The sequence below is a fragment of the Dermacentor albipictus genome, chromosome 1 (genome assembly GCF_038994185.2).
Source record: "Dermacentor albipictus isolate Rhodes 1998 colony chromosome 1, USDA_Dalb.pri_finalv2, whole genome shotgun sequence".
Classification (NCBI taxonomy): domain Eukaryota; kingdom Metazoa; phylum Arthropoda; class Arachnida; order Ixodida; family Ixodidae; genus Dermacentor; species Dermacentor albipictus.
In genome coordinates this window covers 445370763-445381795 of record NC_091821.1, presented here as the reverse complement: position 1 = coordinate 445381795, position 11033 = coordinate 445370763, and positions in this window count along the sequence as shown.

Below are 11033 nucleotides of genomic sequence, written 5' to 3'. Positions count from 1 at the left end.
CCGCCTACAAGCGTTGCGCAATCATGACAGCCTAGAAATCGCCGCCCTCTGTATGAGCATCGGGACGATGCACTCTTGGAAGGGGGACAATGACACAAGATGATTTCGAATTACGCGCGCCAGCCGCCTCCTGCGTTCGTGCAGTTGTTTACTGCTGCCTGCGAAAGATAGCGGCAGTGAAGCGGGCAACACGGGCTCGCAAGGCACGCGCAATCGGAGCAGCGTGTCATGAGCGCGGGACACGAGCGAAGAAGAAGAGGTGCGGGTCTCTGGCGAAAAGACTGCGGACGCTCCTGTGAAGCTCTTGTTTAGCTGTGTGTCGGGCACAAGTTCGCCCAAGGTAAAGCGATTAAAGTACCATCACTCAATTGTGCGTTACAATATTGAAATGCTGAGACGAATTTAGATAAACGGCATACTCAATGAGTGGTAACATTCACGAGATTTATTACGGGGCTACCATTTAGAAAATTCTGGGGAATAATTTTGCCAAGGACGCAAGACCTGGCATGATGAAATTTTGTGATTCGATAGTTTAGCAATATAACACGCATTTGCCGAATATGTAGGCACACAGCACACCTATCCCTGAATATGTGCGTCGCTCCACGGCGACGACGACGGCAAAAGTATGCTTAGAGTGTTGACATATTTGCTATTGCAATAATACAGCCAGGGCCTCGGCCTGACGTGCACTCACCCAAAGAAGTTGTGACGGCCAGTAGCACCAGAAAAATGAACACCTTCATTTTCTCGCTCCCTAAAAATGAAAACAAAGCACGTTATCAAGACTTTACCAGATTACAGCACTGTTGTTAGTCGCGCAATAGCATTGAGAATAGCGTGTGGAAAAACCTGAAAATACAGTTTTACGAATAAATCATCTAATATACAGCATGGTATTAGATCCTGAGGGTTACTATAAATCAGTTATAACTGAAGTTCCTTAACGTAGCAAGGCATGATTCAGAGCTTCGGGAGTACGCACAGATGTATGTCTATTGACTTTTAATGTTTCGATAGGTTAAAACATAGTAATGTGCACTCACTTCTTTCGTAAAAAAAAAATAAGAACCACATCACCCTTATCAAAAACAGCCACAGAACCACACGTTATTGAGCATTAGTTGGCAGTGAATAATAGTGCTCTTCTTCACGTACTTCTGTGTGTTTTCCGGTCTTAAATTGCACTATTCCTTGGCTTTGAGAATACCGATGTGGTTTGTTCATGCTGTTCGGTAGTTAGTTATGCATGGCGAACAGTGGTTTCCATTGGAAAGCGATCTCATATTGATGTTGATCATTAGGTATAATACAATCATAAAATCTTAGCTCTGTATTGTAACCTGAATATTAAGGTAAAGCCTTCGTCTGTTGTATAATAATTGCTTATTTTGCAGCCCAGCATGGCTCATCCAGGCGCTAAAACGTTTATTCCGAATATTATAGCCTCACAGCATGTGCAGTGGCTTCATAATATCTTCGCCTTACTTCTTGATGTTGTGCTTGTGCGTATAGTTTCTCTTAACGGAAGAAATTATTATTTGTTATAGCTGTGAGGTGAAATAAATGCTGCGTTCTTTAGAGATGATGTAAAATTACATTTGGTCCTGAGGCCTTTCTTCTTCGCCTATAAAAGAAGCTACAGCTTCCTAATGGTGGTATTCAAATTCTTGCTGACCAACGATTTGCGATATATGATTAGAAAGTTACACAAGAGGATGTAATATTAAACTTAAATATCATACCGCGTTCGCTAAGCGCAATTATTGTTTGCTCTTCAGACAATGACAATGGCGCTCAATCTGTGATTTGCGTTTCATAGTTCACAGCCTGAGACATCTAAAATTAATGCAGCTTTTCTACATGAAAACCACGGCATAAGGCATTTGCTTACTCGTACAGCTGTCCGCACGTCAATTACGTGAAAAAGCGGCTGACTGCTATCTGTCACCTGTTCAGGTTCCTTGCAGGAAAAAGTTGGGGAGCATCTATACATGCTATGTTACAGTTGTACATGGCGTTGTTCGTTGGATTCCTGCGATACAGCCTGCCTGCAATAACCAACACCTGCAAGACAAACCTGCGTACGATTCAGAGTATTCAAGCCCAAGCCCTTAAGATATGTCTTGGCTTACCACGCAGTGCATAAATGGCTGAAACCATTGCCCTAGCGCAGGATTACCCGATCACGACGCACATTGCCGTTGAGACAATGCGTGTGCATCTCAGGCATTATGCTAGCACCCCTTCCCACCACTTGGCGAGCCTCACTGCTGCAAGGCCCTGCTCGACATTTAGCGGTATTGTCAGTACACATCGTGCGTCGTTTACCTCAGGGTACGCACCTGCGGCCAAACCAGCGTTTCCTCCGTGGTGTTTGACCCGTCCACAAGTTGAGATAATGATTCCTGGACTACAGAAGAAGACAGATCTACCGGCCACTGCTCTAAAACAGCTGAGCTTACTTCTTCTGCATGAAAGGTACAGCAACCATGTGCACATTTATACTGACGGATCGACTACGTCGAGCAGTTCTGGTGGTGCCGTGGTTATACCAACGCGAGGAATGACACTGCGGTTCAAGACATCGCATGTCACGACCTCAACGGCGGCAGAACTAACGGCCCTGCGTCGAGCACTGGAATTCATTGATTCGGAAAGACCCAGAAAATGGGCTGTGTTCTGTGATTCCAAACCGGCATTACAGTGCACGCAGTCAGTTCTCCGACACGGATGTCATGACCAATTGACATAGGAAGTCGTGAAACTTCACCATGACGTCCAAAAAAAAGGCCACGAAGTCGTTTTTCAGTGGGTACCTGGCCACTGTGGAATCAGTGGCAATGATTCCGCCGATAACGCTGCTCGCACAGCTCATCAAGAAGAGCACAGCGTTCCGATTCCGCTTTCGAGGACTGACGCTGCAAGGCAGCTTCGACACCTGGCACGTAGCCTCACAGTGACCGAGTGGAACTCGCAAAACTTACGACTGACACGACTACATCGACTAAACCCCTCCCTGCAGCTCCGACCTCCACCCGGACTTCCTCGACGTGAAGCTACGCTTCTCTGTCGCCTTTGGTTAGGCGTGGCCTTCACAAAGGCATACTCTACTATAATTGGAGTGACTGACAGTGCAGCATGCGAGGTCTGTGGCACCGAAGAAAACATCGACCACCTGCTGTGACACTGTCCAAGATATGCCCTAGGGAGACAAGAACTTGCCAAAGCTTTCCAAAAAACTGGACAATCGGCCGCTTTCTGTGCAGGTGCTGCTGGGACACCGCCTCCATCGCCCGTCGGCCCATAAAGCGGTGAAGGCACTTTTGTGTTTCTTAAGGACGACGGGTTTGTGCGACCACCTGTGACTATTAAGCCAATTTCTGTAAAACCACACGCGTCAGCGAACTTGCCGCAATTTCCTTCTTTCCTTCCCTCCTCTCTCTCCCTGTGATCTTTGCTTTCCCCTTTCCCATTCCCCCGGTGTAGGGTAGCCAACCGGGCGTTATTCTGGTTAACCTCCCTGCCTTCTTCTTTTCTCTTTCCTCTCCTCCGTACAGCTGTCGATACTTTTTTTAATAGAACTTGCAAAAGTCAAGGATGGCCTGTGAATCAAGAATACCATTTGGCCGCAAGGCTAATGACTTAAAGCTATTTTATCGGTGCAAAATTCTAAGAACTCCTTTGGAGCATAGCTTCTGAGATATAGTAGCGCACTGCTGAATCACTTAGGCCACAGTTCGAGCCGGTGTCTTGGCCACCGCCCACCATTTTGTTTGATAATGACATCTCATTGTTCGAAGCGTTCGTATTCGCATTCGGCATGCCATTTCACTTTGTGAAAAACCGACGCTCGCGATGCCACCAAACCGGTAATTATAACTGACATATTGTTTTACACACAGCTGAATATTTAAAGAAAATGAAAAGTCCGACGTTGAAGCCAACCGTAAATTTCATTTGAATGAAAAGAACGGGAAAGATAGGGGCAACAACAAAATGAAAAATTCACAGTGGCCCTAACTGTATCGACAGGTGAATCTTGCACATGCTTGATCGTGCGTCAAACAAGCTTACTAAAATGTATCTTATTTTCCAGTCGACTGCCTATTTCCCTCGGCTTGATTTCAAGAAAAGTGTTATTTTCTTCGAAAATTTGAGAGCTAGCGTAGAAATGAGGCCAGTCTAGATTCGAGCACCGAGCATGTACGCTGCTGTACCATGGTAACACCACTTACCTGTCTGTTGAAGGTCGGAAGAGCAGTGATGCCTGAAGAGGCACTGAATTGTTTTATACACTCGGAGTGCAGGAGACGCCGCGTTCATAAAGAACGGAAGACAATGGGGTCATACAAAGAGGCACTCATGATGCTTTGGGGAGAGAGGCGACCCATGATGCAAGTCTGTGCTACTGATATCGAAAAATTGTACAAGGGAGAAGAGCAATATAGGACAACCTTGTCGTAGACTGTCGGTCGCTCAACAGCTTTTCCAAGTGATATAATAGGCGCTGACCAAATGCATCGTTATAAAGAATACAATACGCTTATAATACTCAAGTACGTGGCCGAAAAGATTCATCAGGGTAATATTGACCCCTCTCCGTGGTTTAGATAAAGCATTGCGGCAATGTTCCAATAAGAGAATGGAAGCTTTGCGTCCACCAATTCATCCACGGCGCATCTTCCATTCCGGGTACACTGTAAACATTTTCACACCCTTATGAGTGTAATAGGGGTGTTTCAGTTTTTCTTCCTTGTAAACAGCCTTGAAACCCCCTTTTTTCAAAAAAAGTGGGTTTCACAAGAAAAGATCCTTGGAACACCTCAGTCCTTCTAATCAACATCCTAATTTGTCGGGGGTAAATTAACAATGCTATAGTATAATAAATTCGCGTTGGCAGCTTCCGCATTTATATTATACTGGTGTGACGAGCAGTGGTACATCGTGTGTCCTTACTGCAGCATTCTTAGTGCAGTCTGTTTGTCTGTCCGTGTCATATCCCCATTTGTGTGCGGCATGCAGCGTTTGCAAAGTCTATCAGGTCTCTTTTCTTGAAAACTGCATTACATGCGCGTAACGCGGATATGGTGTCGAAGCGCAGCTACTGGAGTGGGCGGCATGTTAGAATGCATGCTATTGCGTAGACGAATGGCAGGTGCCTTTGAGGTTTGCCTAGCTTTAGACCTGGTATTTTATGTATAATGAATAAGAAAACTAGGCAATAACTTAGCCTGCCCCCCTCTCCGTTTCAGCATGCACTAGCGTACTTAAATCGTAAAGTTAGGTTTCCATACCTCATATTTCCTACAAGCTTGCCATTTCGATAACACTATGAGACACTCACATAACCTTAACACACGTCGAGTTTTATGTTGCATCCGCAATGGAGGAAGTCCGCCTGTGATGCTATGAACAAATCCGTGACCAGTGGTAACATCAAGCCTCTGTGTTCCCCCACACCAGCCCAATGCTCTAGCTGCCAGGCGACGACCTCCCGACTGCGATGTGCCAGTTACTCGCATTCTTCCCTCGTCAAATCTAGTGCGTTGAGATTTTTTTCGGCAGTTCACTGTCTTCGGTATCTGCTGACATTTTTAATCCAGATGGTGAGGCCAGCGAAATTTGGGAGGTCCTTGAATAACGCAGTCACATAAAAAAAAGGCAGATGATATCGCTGTGGTTATTGCCTCCGGCTTACATATGAACACTTCTACAGCGATGTGTGCTGCAGCAATCTAAGTGGCGTGGTTGGCAAGGTTTTCTTGTGGGCGTTTATTCGGCTAATACTTCTGAGCGTGCTCGTTGGTGCATGTGGACGACAAACATAGAACAAGTACTTCATGTGCAGTGTTTCTCGTTTACACTAAAAAAGCACGGCGGTTTGTGCTTTCTTTATTTTTTCCTGAAGTAAGTGCTATTGAAAATTGTCGCTGAAAGCAAACCTCACACAGAGCTAAGGCGCGATCATCCGGATCTACGCGCCTACGGGAGCTTCGATGTAATGGAGCCTGGCGTTATTGACACGTGTACTTTTCTATCTTTTTCGGGTGATTGCTTTGCACCGTCTAACAAATGTTATCGATCTGCGCGGGATGCGTCCACATGTATCGGATATTTCTCGAATGTTATCGATGTTTCTACCCGTTGTGTGTTGTCACTGAACCCTGTGTAATCTGAAGGCATGCGCGACGTGAATTGAGTAGAATTTCTTGGAAGACACGCAGCCACTAGCGATTAATCTGGAACCTTCGATGACCCATTTATAGATGTCGACATGGTTGACAGGCGGATGAGATTTTCGACGATCGCCGGCTGTGTTGGCTGCTATCGCCGTTCTTTGAGTGCAGTCTATGGTTACATGGGCGTACGACATTATGTCTTTGCTAGACTCTTTTTCCAAAATGTTCCTATTCTGTGTTTTGAACGCATAACCCAGCATGTTTAGGTGTGAACAAAATTAGTCACCAAAAGAAGAGCGGTTAGCTTGAAGCGAAAATTTCTCCTCCAAAAGACGTCAGGAGAAACATCATCTGGAATATGATATTCACCAAGAGAAAACATCGTTGTATAAATATATAACAGATGACAGTACGTCAAATTTTGAGAAAGAGAAAACCGGGAATACTGCACCTAGCGCGATTCCGGGACTATAGCGCGATTCTTCATTACGCTCTACGAGGTGAAGCTATGCAGCAAAACTAAAACACTTAATTTCATAACAACCATGGTCTTTGTTTTTTTAATACGAGCCAACATATAGTGAACATTTTTATTATCGTTTGCATTGCTGCAGATTCAAACATGTAATAGCGCGATAATAAAGGGCATCTTACGCACGTGCGGATTGCAAATGTTGCTCCTTGCGAAGCAGTTCAATAGACGCCATTAGGACGCGAGATAACCCACGCGTGATACTTTTGAATGATTTGATAATTTCACGTGCCCATTCATTGGCATGTTTGTTCAAAATAGCTACGCCCTCGCGTTTTGGCTGAACTCGCTTGACCCGCACCGTCGTCGCAACTTTTGTCTCACATTGTTAGCACAGAGAGAGGGGTGGGGGCTTATTTCAAGGAAGGCCGAGAGATACGCAGAGCTAGCGCGTTCTAGCCATGCTCTCTGAGGTGCACCGTAAATAAACGTCCGTCAACAAACGGAGGAACTGCACGTAAAAATGTGGAAGATATGTCATTTTAAGAAAGATAGAGCAAAAGCTTCCATTGAAATAAGGAAGGGTTCCCCGTTTTAAGTTTTAAGCACGTTTCGCCTGTAAAGATACAGTGGCTGTGCTTTTTTCCATGAAACAGAAAGGGTTTAATATTTTCGCTAGGTCAACATCCGTATTTTTTGCGAGAACAACTATACATGCTATCTGAATGAGCTCTTGTACTCACAGTTTTACCTAAGAATATTTTTTGAACAAGCAAACAGTACACATTATGGCGAGCTCTACAAAGTGTGAGAGCTATAGCCTTCTACCAAAAGCTGTAATAACCAATCCTCTTACAGGTGTCTGCATCAGCAGGCATTTAGCATGTTCCAACACCACGGACCAGAGCACTAGGAGGTTGGCCCGTAGCGCGTTTGACCGTGCGTGGCTTAGCCTTGTCCGGGGAACAGGGGAGTCTGGGGCTTGAACCATTGCTAAGTGTTCGAAACTCTAAGGCCCCTCGGCGGAGGCAACAAAGCCTTTTGGCCTCAGCTTCACCTAGAGGGCACCCCCGGACTGACCCGTTTGGCGGAAATCGGTAGTTGCCTTTTCCTGTCTCTCTCTCCCACTAACCTTCGTCTTACTCTCTCACTTTCGATCTCTCCGGTCTTATGTTTACTTCGTTTTTCTTCCAATCATCCAAGCAGCAAGAGTTAACCTGGTATCGTTTTCTATCCTCTGATCTATTAGTCTGTAGCAGCTATGCACGGATGACGTATTCGCTGCCTTCAGGTTTCGTAGCGTCACCTTGTTTTGCTCGGTGGTGGGTGACTAGCATGCCTGTCGAAATCGTAGTTAATTTTATGGCTTTGTCGTTGTTTCCCCAACTCCCTGATCGCCCTCAGAAACGAGGGCGCTTGGAACATATTCTTCAATTTCTTGGCAACAGATTGGATTCTTGCCCCCGATGTCATGTTATCCCTACTGGTAACCCTGAAAAGACAATGAGTATGATCGCACACTTCCTCGAGTCAACATGTCGAACCGAAGGCCTTGTTGCAGGCTATAAAGCATTCAAAATGGCTAGCGGCGTTTTCTTTTTGGAACTCCGTGCGGCGAAAGAGCATGAGAGGCTTCGTAACTTCGTGTCATTCAAGGGAATTCCAGTCACAATATCACCGCACCGATCAATGCACACCAGCCACGGTATTGTCTGCGACGATGACCTGATGGAGCTCACACAAGTTGAACTGCTGCAAGACTGGAAAGAGCAAAACATGTTCAATGTTAAATGAATTATGCTAAGGCGCCACGGCAAACATACAGAAATGAAGTATCTGCTACTTACTTTTGGCTCAATCATCCTGCCCGAGGCAATCGAGGTAAAGCTTCAGGTCAGACCGTATGTTCCAAATCCTCTTCGATGTTTCAAATGCGATCCTTTTGGCCACGGTTCCCAGAACTGCCGAACTGACCATGCCTCTGAAACTTTAAGAACGCTCCACACTGTGTGAACTGTGAATGCGAGCATGCCGCACTGTAACGGTCGTGCCCGTCTTGAAAGAAAAAAAATTCGCCGTTTCGCTCGAAAGGCGAAGCATCGATTGGGGTAGCGAATTAGTAGATAACTAATTGATAACTACTATTCTTACTATACGTAGTAAGAATAGTAGTTTTATCAGCCCTATAGACTTGTAAACATTCGCTTACTAAATAAATTACCAAGCACGGTGTCAGCCGCGCGCAGGTAAAGATGAAGAAATGTCACTCGATGATGGCGGAAACTCGCTCTGAAATGCTGCAATGAGGAATTGCGGCAGCAGGAACGAGCGAATTGACCTTCGCGCATCCCTCGCTTCAAGGCTAACGAAACATCGAAAGCACAGCGCCTACGAAGTTACCGGCACTACGCGCACTCTGCAAACATCGCAGATCGCTTTGAAGATGAAGCCCGCGTGGCTGTACGGGCCTCATCTTCACTAAACCAGTTTCCATATATAACGTACCTGCATCTCATAATTTAATGGCTGCAAGAGTAAGTCAACTGGTTAAGACCTGAGTGTTCATGATGTTTGTCATGCATTATCCACTTTATCTACAGGCCATACCTCTGTTCAGATACCTGATGTGGCGTTTAGATAAATTGTTTATGCGAGCTTGCTTGCAGAGAGCAGGAATTTGGGAATACAGAAGTAGCTCAACACAGTAAACACCATAACAACTTGTTGATAGCTTTAGATTGAGATTCTTCAAAGTATGAGTCATTTATTGGTGTTAAGAAGCCGCTCAAGGTTATTGATCGTTACGTTCGTGTGTTGTTCAAGCATTAGGGTAAATTTCTTCGTTTGGGGTACATAGCGCGAACGTACTCTACATGAGCTGGTGGCTTTTTTCTGCATTTTCAAAACTGTTGTCTTGTTCAGTTGATATTGTGAAGTTTGAATTTAATATTAGGTGTGGTATGTAGCCTAACCTAAGCTTACCTAAACCTCCAAATAGTGAACACAACTTGACCTTTCATTTTTGATTTTCTGGATTGCATACCCTTGCGGGAACACAATTTAATTTGAAAAGTGCTTGTACCTTAGTGAAAAAAAGTGACTTGAAGTAGCCATAGCTCTAATAACAGTATCCTGATATGATTATGAAAATTGAATAATTGTGCATTGATCTATCGCGTTTTGAAACTCACGGAGCTCTGCACGTGGTGCAAATGGGTTGCTGGAGCCCAACCATGATTAAAGAATTCAAAGAATAAGCAAAAGCAAAAATTTCTTTGCAATTTTCTTTCCAGACAAGCTGACAGCGATTTCCACACTGACAGTAAGATAACTGGAAATAAGTTTACTGAGCTGGAGTACCGCTACAAGTGCCTCATACGAATACTGCCAGATACAGAAGCTACGAAAAACTTTTAGCTATGTTGCTTGCACTTCTATAAATAGTCCTGTCATTTGTTGCAAGTTGTTTTCAGAACGGCCACAGCTCAGTCATGAGTGCAATAAAGTTGGCACCAGCGGAAAAGTGTAAAAAAGCGGCGAATAGAACTACGAATAGAAGCCCGACGGTCCTATAAACGGAGGATTAGTAGGCCGCCGGATCCGCGGTACGCAGTTCCTGTTTGCGCTCGGCTGCACGAGCCTGTTTTTGTGCTCCGGCTGCAGCACCGGCACGGCGTATACGAGCTCGTTCCGGGTTCTGCTCGAGGCGTCGCTGATCGAAATATGCCTGCTCCTCAGGAGTACGTATGACGCAAGACCTACCCATTTCGGAACCAGCGAGTAACTGGCGTGCGCGCGCTCGGCTGCGATGGAGAGCAATGGTGTCACTACTGGTGCAGCCAATCACGCGCCTCTCTTTCATGTTTTTAGCGCATTCACACAGGGTTGGCCCGGAGGAGTTTTCGGCATGCAGGCATGAAATTCATGTCAGTTTAGTGAATGCGAAGATGGCGTTGATGAGCGCATTTCCCTTTCAGTCAGCAAATCTCCTCAAATGAGAGGAACTTGTGAAGACAGTCACTATGAGGACTCCACGGACCTGCAGTACAAGGATGGTTGCTTGGGCTAGTTGGGAATTCGTGGTAAAAACGACGTAAAACGCGAAGTACAAGCACTGCGAGGCACGAGAAACACTGCGCTGCAGTGCGTGCCCTGGTCTCCATCAGCGAGAGGAGTTCTGGCTTTGAGTGCTACCGGCGAGAGCTCAAGTAGTCTTGACAGCCTCAGAGATCAGTATATTTAAGGAAATTTATCACTGAACATGTGTTCGTTTTGCTGAGCGTCCTTTTTTTTCTTTAGTGGCACCTAAATGGTTGAAATTGCTCCTGTTAGAAGCCACCATACACTGGGTAATTGCTTGCGGCCGCAAAGAGTTA